The sequence below is a fragment of the Musca autumnalis genome, unplaced genomic scaffold, assembly GCF_047663935.1.
Source record: "Musca autumnalis isolate F117 unplaced genomic scaffold, ASM4766393v1 scaffold_2, whole genome shotgun sequence".
NCBI lineage: Eukaryota > Metazoa > Arthropoda > Insecta > Diptera > Muscidae > Musca > Musca autumnalis.
Window position 1 is genome coordinate 255,837,151 of NW_027411755.1, and position 18,698 is coordinate 255,855,848.

At 34.6% G+C, this 18,698-nt stretch overlaps 1 protein-coding gene and 1 long non-coding RNA gene across 5 annotated transcripts in view; both read right to left on the reverse strand.

The window, feature by feature from the left end:
- Rtnl1 (reticulon) overlaps positions 1–18,698 on the reverse strand; it is a 113,500-nt gene that overhangs the window by 85,958 nt on the left and 8,844 nt on the right. The window lies entirely within an intron of this gene.
- On the reverse strand, positions 5,567–5,870 carry LOC141395522 (uncharacterized). Its single transcript, XR_012410656.1, has 2 exons — positions 5,736–5,870; positions 5,567–5,648 (listed from the first exon to the last, which is right to left on the reverse strand). It is a non-coding gene; the product is annotated as an uncharacterized lncRNA (long non-coding RNA).

An 18,698-nucleotide genomic window follows, 5' to 3' on the forward strand; every position in this document is an offset into this window, starting at 1 on the left:
ATCCACGTGCCTCAAAAATATTCTTTAAAAAATCCACGTGCCTCAAAAATATTCTTTAAAAAATCCACGTGCCTCAAAAATATTCTTTAAAAAATCCACGTGCCTCAAAAATATTCTTTAAAAAATCCACTTGCCTCAAAAATATTCTTTAAAAAATCCACGTGCCTCAAAAATATTCTTTAAAAAATCCACGTGCCTCAAAAATATTCTTTAAAAAATCCACGTGCCTCAAAAATATTCTTTAAAAAATCCACGTGCCTCAAAAATATTTTTTAAAAAAATCCAGGTGCCTCAAAAATATTCTTTGAAAAATCCATCCGTCCAAGGCCCTACTAATCTCTCAAAAATATTCCAAAAAATGACTCTACAATATTCTTTATAAAAATCCAGGTGCCTCAAACATTTTTTTTAAATCCAGGTGCCTCAAAAATATTCTTTGAAAAATCCACGTGCCTCAAAAATATTCTTTAAAAAATCCACCTGCCTCAAAAATATTCTTTAAAAAAATCCAGGTATTTAAAAAAATATATGTTCTTTAAAAAATCCACGTGCCTCAAAAATATTCTTTAAAAAATCCACGTGCCTCAAAAATATTCTTTAAAAAATCCACGTGCCTCAAAAATATTCTTTAAAAAATCCACGTGCCTCAAAAATATTCTTTAAAAAATCCACGTGCCTCAAAAATATTCTTTAAAAAATCCACGTGCCTCAAAAATATTCTTTAAAAAATCCACGTGCCTCAAAAATATTCTTTAAAAAATCCACGTGCCTTAAAAATATTCTTTAAAAAATCCACGTGCCTCAAAAATATTCTTTAAAAAATCCACGTGTCTCAAAAATATTCTTTAAAAAATCCACGTGCCCCAAAAATATTCTTTAAAAAATCCACGTGCCTCAAAAATATTCTTTAAAAAATCCACGTGCCTAAAAAAATTATTTGAAACATCCAGGTACCTCAAAAATATTCTTTAAAAAATCCACGTGCCTCAAAACTATTCTTTAAAAAATCCACGTGCCTCAAAAATATTCTTTAAAAAGTCCACGTGCCTCAAAAATATTCTTTAAAAAATCCACGTGCCTCAAAACTATTCTTTAAAAAATCCACGTGACTCAAAAATATTCTTTAAAAAATCCACGTGCCTCAAAAATATTCTTTAAAAAATCCACGTGCCTCAAAAATATTCTTTAAAAAATCCACGTGCCTCACAAATATTCCTTAAAAAATCCACGTGCCTCAAAAATATTCTTTAAAAACTCCACGTGCCTCAAAAATATTCCTTAAAAAATCCACGTGCCTCAAAAATATTCTTTAAAAAATCCACGTGACTCAAAAATATTCTTTAAAAAATCCACGTGCCTCAAAAATATTCTTTAAAAAATTCACGTGCCTCAAAAATATTCTTTAAAAAATCCACGGGCCTCAAAAATATTCTTTAAAAAATTCACGTGCCTCAAAAATATTCTTTAAAAAATCCACGGGCCTCAAAAATATTCCTTAAAAAATCCACGTGTCTCAAAAATATTCTTTAAAAAATCCACGTGCCTCAAAAATATTCTTTAAAAAATCCACGTGCCTCAAAAATATTCTTTAAAAAATCCACGTGCCTCAAAAATATTCTTTAAAAAATCCACGTGCCTAAAAAAAATCTTTGAAATATCCAGGTGCCCCAAAAATATTCTTTAAATAAAAAATCAACGTGCCTCAAAAATATTCTTTAAAAAATCCACGTGCCTCAAAAATATTCTTTAAAAAATCCACGTGCCTCAAAAATATTCTTTAAAAAATCCACGTGCCTTAAAAATATTCTTTAAAAAATCCAAGTGCCTCAAAAATATTCTTTAAAAAATCCACGTGCCTCAAAAATATTCTTTAAAAAATCCACGTGCCTTAAAAATATTCTTTAAAAAATCCAAGTGCCTCAAAAATATTCTTTAAAAAATCCACGTGCCTCAAAAATATTCTTTAAAAAATCCACGTGCCTTAAAAATATTCTTTAAAAAATCCACGTGCCTTAAAAATATTCTTTAAAAAATCCAAGTGCCTCAAAAATATTCGTTAAAAAATCCACGTTCTCAAAAATATTCTTTAAATAATCCACGTGCCTCAAAAATATTCTTTAAAAAATCCACGTGCCTCAAAAATATTCTTTAAAAAATCCACGTGCCTCAAAAATATTCTTTAAAAAATCCACGTGCTACAAAAATATTCTTTAAAAAATCCACGTGCCTCAAAAATATTCTTTAAAAAATCCACGTGCCTCAAAAATATTCTTTAAAAAATCCACGTGCCTCAAAAATATTCTTTAAAAAATCCACGCGCCTCACAAATATTCTTTAAAAAATCCACGTGCCTCAAAAATATTCTTTAAAAAATCCACGTGCCTCAAAAATATTCTTTAAAAAATCCACGTGCCTCAGAAATATTCTTTAAAAAATCCACGTGCCTCGAAAATATTCTTTAAAAAATCCACGTGCCTCAAAAATATTCCTTAAAAAATCCACGTGCCTCAACAATATTCTTTAAAAAATCCACGTGCCTCAAAAATATTCTTTAAAAAATCCACGTGCCTCAAAAATATTCTTTAAAAAATCCACGTGCCTAAAAAATATTCTTTAAAAAATCCACGTGCCTCAAAAATATTCTTTAAAAAATCCACGTGCCTCAAAAATATTCTTTAAAAAATCCACGTGCCTCAAAAATATTCTTTAAAAAATCCACGTGCCTCAAAAATATTCTTTAAAAAATCCACGTGCCTCAAAAATATTCTTTAAAAAATCGACGTGCCTCAAAAATATTCTTTAAAAAATCGACGTGCCTCAAAAATATTCTTTAAAAAATCGACGTGCCTCAAAAATATTCCATAAAAATCCACGTGCCTCGAAAATATTCTTTAAAAAATCCACGTGCCTCAAAAATATTCCTTAAAAAATCCACGTGCCTCAACAATATTCTTTAAAAAATCCACGTGCCTCAAAAATATTCTTTAAAAAATCCACGTGCCTCAAAAATATTCTTTAAAAAATCCACGTGCCTCAAAAATATTCTTTAAAAAATCCACGGGCCTCAAAAATATTCCTTAAAAATCCACGTTCAAAAATATTCTTTAAAAAATCCACGTGCCTCAAAAGTATTCTTTAAACAATCCAAGTGCCTCAAAAATATTCTTTAAAAAAATCCACGTTCAAAAATATTCTTTAAAATTCTTCAAACAAGTAAAAAAGTGTCAGTCGGCTTTGCCGACAGATATATACCCTCAGCCAATGTGAAGTGAAACGTTCATCTACGGACAGATCGAATGTATTTAAGGTCCCTTCAGAATTTTGTGGCCCTTTTGGGACTTTTGTGGGGGAGGTACCCTTAGGGAGGACCGATATGGGCCATTTTAGAAGTTAAACTAAATTTTGACAAAATGTTAGGAGATCCAAAGTTTGGACCAAATTAGTTACCCCATTCAAGTGATATCGTCCTAGCATTTTAGTGAAAATTTTTTTAATATTGGGGAGAAGTACCGGAAGTTGTGGACCGGTATTGCTCATGAAATTAAGTTTGGATATAATATGACGAAGACCAAATGTTGGACCAAATCGCTTGAACAGTTCGAGAGTTATCGTGCTCTCCGACCGCCACATATGGTGACATAGCGGTTTTTAACACCTTTTTGGCTGTTTTCCCAAAAAATATAGACTTGTCCCTGAAAAAACTTTTACCGTTGTAATGCAGGTAGCGAATGCAAAACGCTCCAACAAAAATCAAAGTGATTTGAGAGCAGGTCTTAAAGAGAACTTATCCGAAATTTTGTGTGAGAGGTACCAGACAGACTAGACAAATATAATCCATATTCGAACCTGATCTATATCTGGTAGATATATTAGGAAGTGCAAAATACGGATTATATCGGTCAATCCATTCAAGAGTTATCGCGCGCATAATTTTTCCGAACATTTTTGAACTTTTGTGGGGGAGCTACCGGAAGGAGTGGACAGGATATAACCCATCTTCGAATTTAAACTAAGTTTGTGCAAAATATTACGAAAGCCAAATTTTGGACCGAAACGGTTGCTCCGTTCGAGAGTTATCGTGCGCACCAGCCAGACAGACAGACAGAAGGACGGACATTGCTAAATCAACTCCAAATTGTCTAAAACACATTTCGTCCAAACATACTTGGGGTCTAAAACCATTATTTCGATGAGGCACATTTTGCCCGTATGAAAGTGTATATACCCTCGTTAGCATAAATGCTGAGGGTATAATAATAAAAGTTCAGGCCCTACTTCCTAAAAAATGTTCTTTAAAAAGTCCACGCCCGGTGTCCTAATAATGTCTCAAAAATATGTTTTAAAAACTCACGCCCGGGGTCCTGATAACGTGTCAAAAACATTTTTTTAAAAATGCACATTGAAGGCCACGTTCAGGGCACGTGGTATCTACCGACCAGAATGTGGAATAGAAGACAATCCTACACCCTCCCTAAGAAGGGCTAGATCAACAAAGGAATCACATCCTTCCGTCAAACTCTCCACTGACGTGAAACACCGTCGCCAAGACAGCCGAAAAAGCTGGTCTAAGCCACAAGGTGATCGATCTCCAAAGCTGCGAAAACCGGTAGAAAGAAAGTTACACCGACCAGACAGTCTTCGTGTAGCTGTCATTGACAGAGCCGTCCCCGACGGACAAATTGGAGAAATTTGATAGTGGTAATTGAAACAACATCTGAGGTAGATTGTTTTCTCGGGAGAAGGGTGATAGTAGCAACATACAGCTAGGGATGCAAAGTATCATAGTCAATTTGGCCGGTTTTCTCAGGATGTAGAACAACTGCTTCGCTACTCTCACATAGCAAGTCAGAATAGGGGGTCTTTACTGGCCACTGCTGAATAATAACATTGAGTAATGCAAGCTCTGTGAAGATGTGAAAGAGACTGACGAACAAAAGGCAAAGTCTGTTTTCAGCCCATTAGTTTGCATCTCCATCTTAGATTTTTAAATAGAACATGCGGCACTGCTAAGGTAATGCAAGAGCTTTAAATGATTATGGGACGTGTCTTTTTCGGATCTTTTTGCCTGTAATTAATTTATCTGCATATTAACGTAATGGTGATTAAGTAAGACATGTCCGAAAAAAGTCAAGTCATATCTCGGAAATTATGGACTTCTCCCGGAAAAGGAGTACCTATAATAAAAACTTCAAACCGATCCGATAGGTGCCTCTAAAAGTAATTTGTTCCCTTATATCGCCTATCAGATTTTATCTCCTATCCAGTATTTAATTCTGATCATACGTGAAAATCTGAAATTCCCGGCTAAAAACCGCCCACCCCCAAAACTAATTATTTTAAAGGGAAATTTTATCGCATAGCCGCTGTTGGACTTCGAGGACTTTATGAATGAACATCCGAAACAAAAAATGTACAACGATGTAAGAAGGGTCTCAAGGGTTACATGTGCCTGAACCTATCAAAAATAACCGGTAGTAGGGGAGTAGGGGACCTCTTAAACTGAACTTGTTCGAAACCATAAACGAACAGTGATAGCAACAAGGTCCCCAATTAACCAAGAACATACTTCAATTTTTTATTCTGCTTTGCACCGCAGCGAAAAAAAACTGCACCATACGAAAAAAACTGATATCGTCAGTAAATATCACCTACAAATAGAGCATAGAAATTATAATTTCAGTATACACCGCATTGTTTTTTTTTTTTTCATTCAAAATTATGTCAGATGTGATCACTTGTAAAAATTATAATAATTAGTTTTATTCTGGAAAATCACATGGCGCGCACGAACACGAAACAAGGTTTAATTAACAACGCGCTGTTATTAAATTACGATTCCATAGCCAATAAGTTAGTTTTTCAATAAGTGTGCGCGAAATTAAAACGCTCGCAAATAAACGACGAAATTTTTATTTCATTCGAAGTTCGGGGAGCAAAAATTGTCGACGTGTTCAATTGAATAGTTTGCAAACTTCAAGTTATTTTAGGCCTTTGCCAAAAAAAGAAACAAACAAAAGGAATAGATTACAGTTATTTTTGAAAAAACAAATCGGAATCTGTGATAAATGTCACTAAAGTACAGAATAGTACGTATGCAGCAATTTTATTTTATTTTCCTTTTTTGTTTGGCATTCATTTTTTGCAAAAAAAAAAAAGAAAAAAATAAAGAAAGAAGGCAGGAGACATATGTACAAACAGACAAAGAGGATAATGAAGATGATGTGGAAATGTCAATGACAGACCCCATCTCCATCAAGTCTTTAAAATGAACAGCAAGATTTTCTTAAAACAAAACCAAAGACAATCAATAAAACAATTGTGTTGTTGGTTTTAAAACAATCACACAAAATAGGGATGGCGATTTGGACAGTTTTAAATGAAATAATGCATTTTTAGAGAGACAAAATTTTATTATAGGTTCTCAAATTTTATATATAGGTTCTTTGTACGGATTGACCCGAAACCAAAAGTATTTCGGCCAGTGGTTACCAAGCCATCAGACAGACCTATGCTGCTACAACAACAAAGCTAATCAGTAAAATTTAAGTTTGAACGTTTTACACCAAAATCCTCCAATAAACAGACTGACGAAATAACAAACAATTGTGGGTCGTCCTCCGTGTCATGGGTAGGTTATTCGTATTATCTAAAGGTTCGAGTCATTTTAAATTTCAGAGGACCATCCTTCTGGGGGTAATTTATAAGATTTCTATTAGAAATTACATTTAAATCTTGAAATTAATTGGCATTAAACAAATTTTTCTAAAAATCCAAATTCTTCAACTATTCCACTATCGGCATCCCTATCACACAACACCATTCAGTTACAAATCTATTTCTTTCATTGTTAACAATGCAAGTCCATTGCTACCCTATATAATGCTATACACAGGAAAAGAGAGATGGAGGGGTCAGACGTAATGTATCACTTTTTTGGATTTTCTTCAGTCCATCGTCCACTATTTTCTAGTGATTTGTGCTTACCTATGCATGCAGATATGTACATTTATGTACACTTCTTTGAGTGATTTCAGAAGAAAGAGGACTAACTATAGTGCACAGTGGTATATTTTCACTAATAATAAAGTCTTTATATTTTCGGATTTATTCAAAAATTAAAGAAAAACTATCCCCTAAGAAAAGAAGGGTCAATTGACTAGAAGCATCTATTCATGTAGAAAGGGTCAATAGAAGCACCTTTTCTTTCAGAAAGAATCAATAGATTCACCCTTTCTTTCAGAAAGAATCAATAGATTCACCCTTTCTTTCAGAAAGCGTAATTAGAAGCATCCTTTCTTTCAGAAAGGGTCAATAGAAGCACCTTTTCTTTCAGAAAGGGTCAATAGAAGCACCTTTTCTTTCAGAAAGGGTCTATAGAAGCATCCTTTCTTTCAGAAAGGGTCTAAAGAAGCACCCTTTCCTTCAGAAAGGGTCTAAAGAAGCACCCTTTCCTTCAGAAAGGGTCTAAAGAAGCACCCTTTATTTTAGAAAGGGTCTAAAGAAGCACCCTTTATTTTAGAAAGGGTCTAAAGAAGCACCCTTTATTTTAGAAAGGGTCTAAAGAAGCACCCTTTATTTTAGAAAGGGTCTAAAGAAGCACCCTTTATTTTAGAAAGGGTCTAAAGAAGCACCCTTTATTTTAGAAAGGGTCTAAAGAAGCACCCTTTATTTTAGAAAGGGTCTAAAGAAGCACCCTTTATTTTAGAAAGGGTCTAAAGAAGCACCCTTTATTTTAGAAAGGGTCTAAAGAAGCACCCTTTATTTTAGAAAGGGTCTAAAGAAGCACCCTTTATTTTAGAAAGGGTCTAAAGAAGCACCCTTTATTTTAGAAAGGGTCTAAAGAAGCACCCTTTATTTTAAAAAGGGTCTAAAGAAGCACCCTTTCTTTTACACAGGGTCTAAAGAAGCACCCTTTTCTTCAGAAAGGGTCTATAGAAGCACCCTTTTCTTCAGAAAGGGTCTATAGAAGCACCCTTTTCTTCAGAAAGGTCTATAGAAGCACCCTTTTCTTCAGAAATGGTCTATAGAAGCACCCTTTTCTTCAGAAAGGGTCTATAGAAGCACCCTTTTCTTCAGAAAGGGTCTATAGAAGCACCCTTTTCTTCAGAAAGGGTCTATAGAAGCACCCTTTTCTTCAGAAATGGTCTATAGAAGCACCCTTTTCTTCAGAAGGGGTCTATAGAAGCACCCTTTCCTTCAGAAAGGGTCTATAGAAGCACCCTTTCCTTCAGAAAGGGTCTATAGAAGCACCCTTTCCTTCAGAAAGGGTCTATAGAAGCACCCTTTCCTTCAGAAAGGGTCTATAGAAGCACCCTTTCCTTCAGAAAGGGTCTATAGAAGCACCCTTTCCTTCAGAAAGGGTCTATAGAAGCACCCTTTCCTTCAGAAAGGGTCTATAGAAGCACCCTTTCCTTCAGAAAGGGTCTATAGAAGCACCCTTTCCTTCAGAAAGGGTCTATAGAAGCACCCTTTCCTTCAGAAAGGGTCTATAGAAGCACCCTTTCCTTCAGAAAGGGTCTATAGAAGCACCCTTTCCTTCAGAAAGGGTCTATAGAAGCACCCTTTCCTTCAGAAAGGGTCTATAGAAGCACCCTTTCCTTCAGAAAGGGTCTATAGAAGCACCCTTTCCTTCAGAAAGGGTCTATAGAAGCACCCTTTGTTTCAGAAGGGGTCTGTAGAAGCACCCTTTGTTTCAGAAAGAGTCTGTAGAAGCCACCTTTGTTTCAGAAAGGGTCTATAGAAGCACCCTTTGTTTTAGAAAGGTTGTATAGATGCGCCCTTTGTTTCAGGAAGGGTCTAGAGAAGCACCCTTTTTTCAGAAAGGGTCTATAGAAACACCCTTTGGTTCAGAAAGGGTCTATTGAAGCACCCTTTGTTTCAGAAAGGGTCTATAGAAGCGCCTTTTTTCAGAAAGGGTCTATAGAAGCACTCTTTGTTTCAGAAAGGGTCTATAGATGCACCCTTTGTTTCAGGAAGGGTCTATAGAAGCACCCTTTGTTTCAAAAAATTGTCTATAGAAGCACACTTTGTTCCAAAAAGGGTCTATAGAAATACCCTTCCTTTCAGAAAGGTTCTGTAGAAGCACCCTTTCTTTCAAAAAGGGTCTATAGAAGCACTTTTTGTTTCAGAAAGGTCTATAGAAGCACTTTTTGTTTCAGAAAGGGCCTATAGAAGCACTTTTTCTGGTCTATAGAACCACCCTTTGTTTCAGAAAGGTCTATAGAAGCACTTTTTGTTTCGGAAAGGGTCTATAGAAGCACTTTTTCTGGTCTATAGAACCACCCTTTGTTTCAGAAAGGGTCTATAGAACCACCCTTTGTTTCAGAAAGGTCTATAGAAGCACTTTTTGTTTCAGAAAGGGTCTATAGAAGCACTATTTCTGGTCTATAGAACCACCCTTTGTTTCAGACAGGGTCTATAGAACCACCCTTTGTTTCAGAAAGGGTCTATAGAACCACCCTTTGTTTCAGAAAGGGTCTATAGAACCACCATTTGTTTCAGAAAGGGTCTATAGAAGCACCCTTTGTTCAGAAAGGGTCTATAGAACCACCCTTTGTTTCAGAAAGGGTCTATAGAAGCTCCCTTTGTTTCAGAAAGGGTCGATAGAAGCACACTTTGTTTCAGAAAGGGTCTATAGAACCACCCTTTGTTTCAGAAAGGGTCTATAGAAGCTCCCTTTGTTTCAGAAAGGGTCTATAGAACCACCATTTGTTTCAGAAAGGGTCTATAGAAGCACCCTTTGTTTCAGAAAGGGTCTATAGAACCACCCTTTGTTTCAGAAAGGGTCTATAGAACCACCATTTGTTTCAGAAAGGGTCTATAGAACCACCCTTTGTTCAGAAAGGATCTATAGAACCACCCTTTGTTTCAGAAAGGGTCTATAGAAGCTCCCTTTGTTTCAGAAAGGGTCGATAGAAGCACACTTTGTTTCAGAAAGGGTCTATAGAACCACCCTTTGTTTCAGAAAGGGTCTATATATGCACCCTTTGTTTCAGAAAGGGTCTATATATGCACCCTTTGTTTCAGAAAGGGTCTATAGAAGCACCCTTTGTTTCAGAAAGGGTCTATATACGCACCCTTTGTTTCAGAAAGGGTCTATATACGCACCCTTTGTTTCAGAAAGGGTCTATAGAAGCACGCTTTGTTTCAGAAAGGGTCTAAAGAAGCACGCTTTGTTTCAGAAAGGGTCTATAGAAGCACCCTTTCTTTTAGAAAGGGTCTATAGAAGCACCCTTTCCTTCAGAAAGGTTCTATAGGAGCCTCATTTCCTTCAAAAAGGGTCTTTCTTTTAGAAAGGGTCTATAGAAGCACCCTTTGTTTCAGAAAGGGTATATAGAAGCACAGTTTCTTTCCTATGGACTTCCCCCGGCAAACTACCATGATCCTGATACTGAAACCGATCCGAGTGGTGTACCTAAACAACGTAATCGTGATAAATAAAACATTTCCGAAAATGTCAAAGCCCACAACTCGTGAAGTATGGATTTCTTACGGACAAAATATATACTATCGTCGAGATCAGGATGACGGACTTCCCTATGACGAAAATTTCAAGCCGATCCAATGGGTTCCCTTAAGCAACTTACTGGTGTTATAGTAAGACAATTCCGAAAAGTCAAGACCCGATATATGGAGAAGTATGGACTTTCTCCCGAAAAGTTTTATATTGCTGGGATTAAGATTAGAGGAAGGAGTGCCCATAAACAACATTTCAATTCAAAAATATACAGTGCAATCCGTTCCATTGTGCGACGATGACGATAACACGCCGTCCGTCTCTGTCAATAAATGAAGAAGAAACAAAAAATTGCCCATTTTTCCTATCTTTCTTTGTGGCGACAGTGAAATGCTGTTGTAGCTGCTGCTACTGTTAGGCTGGCTGCAGCAATGTGGAATGACATACCACCGCATGGAAAATGAATGAAGACATGAAGAAATTTATGTCAATGACAATAAAAGGAGAAAGAAAAAAAAAACAAAAATGGAAAAAACAATAAAAACTCTTAAGGCAATCATATCTGGGGCGTTAAGAGCAAACAATGGCAATACCCTACACGCAATGTGATATGTATTTATAACACAAATTCTCAGACAAAAAGGAAGGTACATTTCTTATTTTTGTGTTGCAAGGTAAAGGGCTACATCAGCTACAGCTAATGTACACATAGAAAGCTATTGGGTGTCGGGGTCTATGTCGTGGAATTTGTGCAAAGAAAAATGCCAACAATTGAATTAATTCCTTATAAGATTTCCAATGAGTATCAAAGCACAAAAAAAGATTTTATAATATTGTATAGACTCGGAGAATCTTTAAAGCGCCACACTTACCATCAAGCATTGCGGTGGTATGTGTAAATTTTTGAAAATATAGAATACCTTATGATTGATGATTTTCAAAAGAAACCCTCTTGAAAGCGTTAGTTGGTGCTTATTTTTAAACTTAGAAGAAACAACAAGTGAAAAGGTATCAGTCGTCTTTGCCGACAGAGATATACCCTCAGAATTAGAGACTTTCATCTGCGGACAGATCGAATACTGATTACCGGATACACAGCCGAAATCCTTTTCCTTAATAATTATGCATTTGGTTCAAAGGAGGGCACATGCCCTCACACATTTAAACTCATTGAAGAACCATGCTCGCACACAACAACAACACCCTAAAGTATGCAACAAAAAATAATCTGTCCATACCTGTTTTAGGGATTTCTTAGAATTGTATGACCTTTTTTGGACGTATGAACCTGCTGCCATGATATAGAAACTTTTCTTGTAGTTATTTTATTTTTAGAGCTTTTGGATCATCATTATGTCTGGAAGCATGAACTTGTCTCCAAAACACATTTTGTGGTGGTAAACAGGACCGCAAGAAAACCTTCGATAAAAAATTCAAAATGATCCTCAAACAGCTCTTAGACTGCTTTTATGCGAAAATTGTGAACTTCTGTAAGGGAGGTACCCGAAGATACCCTATTTAAACCTTCTCGAAAAATGATCTACGTTTGGAAGAAATCGTAGAATTTGTATAAAGTTACGGCCAAATCGGATACTCCTTTCGTATATAATATTACTGATGCCCCATTTTTTATTTTGACTCCCATCAGGGGTTTATTTAGAGCTTTTGGAGCATTAACTCAGGCTACCAAAAATTTTGAAACGATCTGAGACTTGCCCTTAAACCGCACTGCAATTGGAGAAGTGGAAATTAGAGGACATGGATTTATTTAAAAAATTAGAAGACGTGAATTTATTTAAGAAATTAGGGGACGTGAATTTATTAAAAAAAATTAGAGGGCGTGGATTTAGTAAAAAAATTAGAGTACGTGGGTTTATTAAAATTAGAGGACGTGGGTTAATTAAAAAATGGAAGATGTGGATTTATTAAAAAAATTGTAAGCCGTGGATTTATTAAAAAATTAGAGGACGTGGACGTTTATTAAAAAAATAATTGACAAAAATTTAGAAAACAAAAATGTTTTAAAAAATTAGAACACGTAAATTTTTTGTAAAAAGTTTTTGACGTATTTTGTTTAATTTTAGAAGGCGTAAACTTTTTTTAATTTTAGAAGACTTAAATTAAAAAAAAATAGAAGACGTAAGTTGTTTTTTAGAAAATGAAACTGTTAAAAGTCGCAAATTTTTCAGAAAAAAAATTAAAAAACGTACATTTTTTGTAACAAATTTTAGAAGACATTTATTTAAAAAAACTCTTTAAAAGAATTACATTTTTTAAAAAAGTTTTTTGGAGCCGTAAATTAAAAAATAATAATATTTGGAGACGTAATTAAAAAAAGACGTAAATTTTAAACCGAGTATTCAGAAGACAGGAATTTTAGAAGGCGTTTAGCACACACAGTGAAGGAAACCAATCGAAATATCGGAATAAAGAACAAAACTATGCACTAAAAATAAACACTGCTTTTTACTGACCTCAAGCCGACAAATATCATCATATAAAAATTTCATGATCACAGGTCAACAATACACAACAAGAACGACGTGTATTTCTTAAAAGAAATTTGGGATATCCTAAATTGAGTTTTTAGAAGACGTGGATTTTTTAAAAGAAATTTAAGAGGCCCTAAAACGAATTTTTAGAAGACGTGGATTTTTTAAAAGCTGTTTAGGAGGTCCTAAACTGATTTTTAAAAGAGTGGAATTTTTGAAAAAAAAATTCGGAGGGCCTAAACAGAAATTTGATGGCCGTGGATTAAAAAAAATGGAGGACCTTAACTGAACTTTTAAATGACGTGGATTTGTTAAAACAATTTTTAGAAGGTCCTAAAATGAATTTTTAGAATGCATGGATTTTCTTAAAATTATTTTGGACGGCCTACACTAAATTTTTTGAATGACGTAGATTATTAAAATAATTTTTGAAGGATCTTAAACTGAATTTTTAAGAGACGTGGATTTATAAAGTAATTTTTTTAAGGGACCTAAACGGAATTTTTAGCAGACGTGGACTTTTTAAATAATTGTTGAAGACGTGTATTTTTTACAATTTTTTGGAGGGCCTAAACTTACATATGAAAGACGTGGATTTTTTTTAAAGATTTTTTGGGGGCCTGAGTGACTTTTTAAGGACAAGGACATTTCAAAAAATGTTTGGAGTGCCTAAATAAATTTTTAAAGGACTTAGACTTTCTAAAAAATTTTGGAGGGCCTAAATAAGATTTTAAAGGACGTGGATTTTTTAAATTTTTTTGGAGAACCTAAACCGGATTTTTAATAGACGAGGTAATTTTTTTAAGGGATCTAAACGGAATTTTTAGCATACGTGGATTTTTTAAATAATTGTTGAAGACGTGTATTTTTTACACTTTTTTGGAGGGCCTAAACTTACATATGAAAGACGTGGATTTTTTTAAATTTTCTTGACGTGGATTTTTTACAACTTTGGTAGATGGCCTAAACTGCATTTTTCAAAGACGTGGATTTTTTTAAAGATTTTTTGGGGGCCTGAATGACTTTTTAAGGACAAGGACATTTCAAAAAATGTTTGGAGTGCCTAAATAAATTTTTAAAGGACTTAGACTTTCTAAAAAATTTTGGAGGGCCTAAATAAGATTTTAAAGGACGTGGATTTTTTTTAATTTTTTTGGAGAACCTAAACCGGATATTTAATAGACGAGGGTTTTTTTAACGTTTTTAGGGAGACAAAACTGAATTTTTAAAAGACGTGGATTTTTTTAAAATTTTTTTAGAGTGCCTAAATTTAATTTTTAAGTAGACGTGTATTTTTTACAATTTTTTGGAGGACCTAAACTAACATATAAATGACGTGGATTTTTTTTTAAATTTCTTGACGTGGATTTTTTACAAATTTGTTGGATGGCCTAAACTGAATTTTTCAAAGACGTAGATTTTTTTTAAGATGTTTTTGGGGGCCTGAATGAATTTTTAAAGACAAGGACATTTCAAAAAATTTTTGGAGTGCCTAAATGAATTTTTGAACGACGTAGACTTTCCAAAAAATTTTGGAGGGCCTAAATAAGATTTTAAAGGACGTGGACTTTAAATAAATGTGGGCGCCTAAACTGAATTCATAAAGGGCAAAATTTGTTGGACGGCCTAATTTTTAAAAGATATGATTTGTTTAAAAATTTTTTTAGGAGGAGGTGTTTTAGGATAATCCAAGGAGAACAAGTAAAAAAGTATCAGTCGGCTTTGCCTACAGAGATATACCCTCAGCATGTGTATATTGAAAAAAAAAATTTCCCAAAAAAACGTGAGTATTTAGGGGTTTTTAAAAATTTTGGGCGTTTGAACCGACAAAAATGTTGATTAGGTTTAAAGATCAAAAGTTTTGCGGAGGAGATACTAAAAGGAATGGATCGACATTGACCGTTATGAAAGTGGATCTCCAGCAACTACATATGGTGCCATAGGGGGTTTTCACACCCTTCGGGCTGTTTGTTCAAGAAGTATGGACTCCTGAAAAAAATTTTACCATCGTAATTGAGGCAGCTAATGCAAGTTGCTTCAACGAAAATCAATGTCATTCGATTGCAGGTCTTAAAGTGAACTTATCCGAATGTACCGGATGGAGTGGACAAATATAGAACATATTTGAGCCTGATCTATATCTGGTAGATATATTAGGATATGTAAAGTATGGACCAATTCGGCCATTCCTTTCAAGAGTTACCGTACGAACATTTTTTCCGACCATTTTTGAACTTTTGTGTGGGAGGTACCTGAAGGAGTGGACCGATATGGCTTATCATCGAACTTAAACTATGTTTGGACAAAATATTACTAAGTCCAAATTTTGGACCGAATCGGCAGATCCATTGGAGAGTTATCTTGCGCTCCAACCACCTCACACAGTGTCATAGGGTTTTTTTTTTCAACTTTGGGGCTATTTTCTCAGGAAGTGTGGACTTGCCCTTGATGAAACTTGTACCGTCGTATAGGGGGCAGTGAAAACAAGTTGCTAAAACAAAAATTAAAGCGATTCGAGAGCAGGTCCTAACTTATATAAGTCTGGTAGACATTTCACGACTTGCAAATGGACCAAATCGCTTACTCCCTTCAAGAGTTATCATACGTACAAATTTTCCGAACATTTTCGAAATTCTGTGGGGGGGTACCGGAAGGAGTGGACCGATATAACCCATCTTCGAACTTAAACTAAGTTTTGACAAAATATTACGAAAGCCAAAATTTTGATCGAATCGATTGATCCGTTCGAGAGTTATCGTGCGCTCCAGTCAGCCAGACAGACAGACAGACGGACGGACATTGCTCAGTCGACTCCAAATAGTCTGAAACACATTTCGTCCAAACATACTTGGGGTCTAAAACCATTATTTTGATGAGGCACATTTTGCCCGTAGGGAAGTGTATATACCCTCGTTAGCATAAATGCTGAAGGTATAAAAATGTCGTTAATTACCCAAATTGTAAGCATTTAAATGTTACTGATTTTTGTCCGTAACACTATAAATGAATTAGAGAATTCCCCAAAAATCCAGTTTGAGTTATCCTAAAATATGTTTATTTATTGTCCAATAAAAGTGATATTTTCCCACAACGACGAATATTGCTAAATCGACGTAGAATCTCATGCTGATTTTGTAGAGCCTAAAATTATTACTTCGAGGTGTTAGAAACGTGAACCCTCCCTACAGCCCATTTTCAAACATAAGGTACCAAGTCACTTTTATGCCAAAATGTGTTGCAAAATCTAAAATAGTACAAGGAATTGAATACTGATCTTTATATAGATAGACCTGTAAAAAAAACATCCTGCCCAACATTCTGTATCAAACTGACATCCTCCTAACTCCACCCTTTATAGCCGTGTGTTATATTCCAAGTGTGGTCGATTTATAACAGATAAGAATTAGACATAAACTTTCACAATTACTTTTTTATTACCTCACTACCCTGCCACTACCACACACATTGTCATCACGGATATGTCATGAAATAAAAATTTGTTACACGTGTATTTTATTCTGGGTGATAAAAACGGAAGGGGACATAAACAAAAAATTCCATTGCGTAGAAAAAAGGGTATTCTTTCCATAAGTGATAAAAACCACACTAAAAATGATTATTTCTAAATCTATAAAAAAACCAAAAATACCCATGCGGAGTATATTTATAATTTGGTTGCCATGGGACAGACGAGAGACAATGTCAATGACATGAAGTTACAAACAATTAGTTTGACACCACAGAGGAAGTTAAGAGAAATAGTTTTTATATTCATAACAAAAGGTCAATGGAGGTCAAAATATTTTCCGTTTTTTTCTGTTGTCTTCCTTCTTTACGTTTGAAAGCATCCATTATCGCTTAAATATACTTATGATGGAAAACCCTTTTAAGTTGTGTTACCGTAAATGGCATTTCAAGATCAATAATGAAATAAGTTAACTAAAAATAGAAGAAATAAAACTAAATCACAGTCTAGTTAGGTGTTGTAGCTGTTGTAGGCATGACGATGATAGAATACAATAAACACCATGACTCATGGTAATTATTATGATGGGACTAGTTGGCTGGCTGGATGGCTGAATGAAACAGCAATGCAAGCTAGCAACCAGCGAACCAACAACAATAGCAGCTATGACAAATGAGAATTTCACAAAATCAAGTTATAAAGTAACCGGCATTTTATGTAGACAATAAACAAATCGTGTCTAAAACCAAGTCTGCGGGTCTTTAATTAAAGCTTTATAACACCCAAAAAAGAACTGACTAGTTGGGAGGTGGTGGTGGATTTGTATGCCAAATGCATCCCCCCGCTTTATTGACACAAAAGAGGCAAGTGACCCAACCAACACCCTCCCCTATTCCAAAAATAAAACAACAATAGGCTAAAACAAGACATGACATTTTGTAAAAAGTATTGGCATAAGACAAAATTTTGCTTTTTTGGTTTGGTTTAGTTGTCGAATTGCTGCTGCTTGCCGGCTGATTGTATGAATGACATCATTATTCACAAACATACCAACCAAAGTCATAATGTCGGCAGGCAGGCACCTCCGACCACCCGACCGACCGGCAACAACGCAACTACCACACTCATATGGAAAATATGATTCACAACAATGATAATAACAAAATAAAAACCATTTCACTTTACTTATATAAAAAAATGTATAAGACGACCAAGAAGAGAAGGAATAAAAAAATACTAATGGTAAACACGCAACAAATAAAATAAAACAAAATACAGCGAAAAGAAGTTTAAACATTAAGCCCATAATACCAAAATGTATAGCACAAACCAGGCTAAAATATGAACCTGGTAACTAATAGAAAAATTCTTGCAAACAAACATTTTGTTTTGTATGAAAATTCTCAAGATGCAATATTTAGTTTTATTTTTCCACAATTCTCTAAGTACACACACACAAATGTTTAGCAAATAGATTACTATTGCTAATTGGCAGACTGATAGATGTATAGTGATCGGTCGTATGGAAGGGAGATGAGTTTTTTTTTAAGACGTAAAACCACAATGCTAATTAAAAATATATTATTTCCATTTTTTTTTTTTTTTTCAACTAAACAAATCTCAACGCATACAAAACGAGATGCAAAATGAACAAAAATAAACATATTTATCACAAAATGAAAAATAAAAAGTAAATAATAACGATAACAACAAAGCTGTAAAGATTTTTTCTTTAAATATTATAATAAATAAAACTAAATTATTTATAGGGTTGCAGGAGAGAGAGAGAGAGAATGAGAAATCATGTATGGATAATTATTTTATAGAAAAGTTTAAATTATTTATGATTTGAACTGATTTGTGTTTACCTCGTCATCCCAAGTACATTTTCCCAATATTTAAATGCTTTTGTACGAAAGTTTTACTGGAATCAACTTCCAAAAATGAACGTTGAAAACTCTACTTTCGAGGTAATCAATGACTACAACGGTTCCGTCATAAATAACTTCCAAACCCGTGAGGTAAAATCAAGGCTGCTAACGGAACTTTGAAGGAGTCTATGCGGCGCACACTGGTCCAAACCATTGATGTAGCGTCGCGAAAGTCAAAAAATCAAAGTATAAAATTGCGAAATGTTTTCCATTGTATCGATTACAGACACTCTGCTGACTAAAAATTTGTTTTTACTTTTTTTGTTATTGTAAATATTCACTCAGTTATTCACTGTCAAGTGCAAGAAATGTTGATGCATCAGATTTAAACAAAATTGTTGCTAAAAACCTGA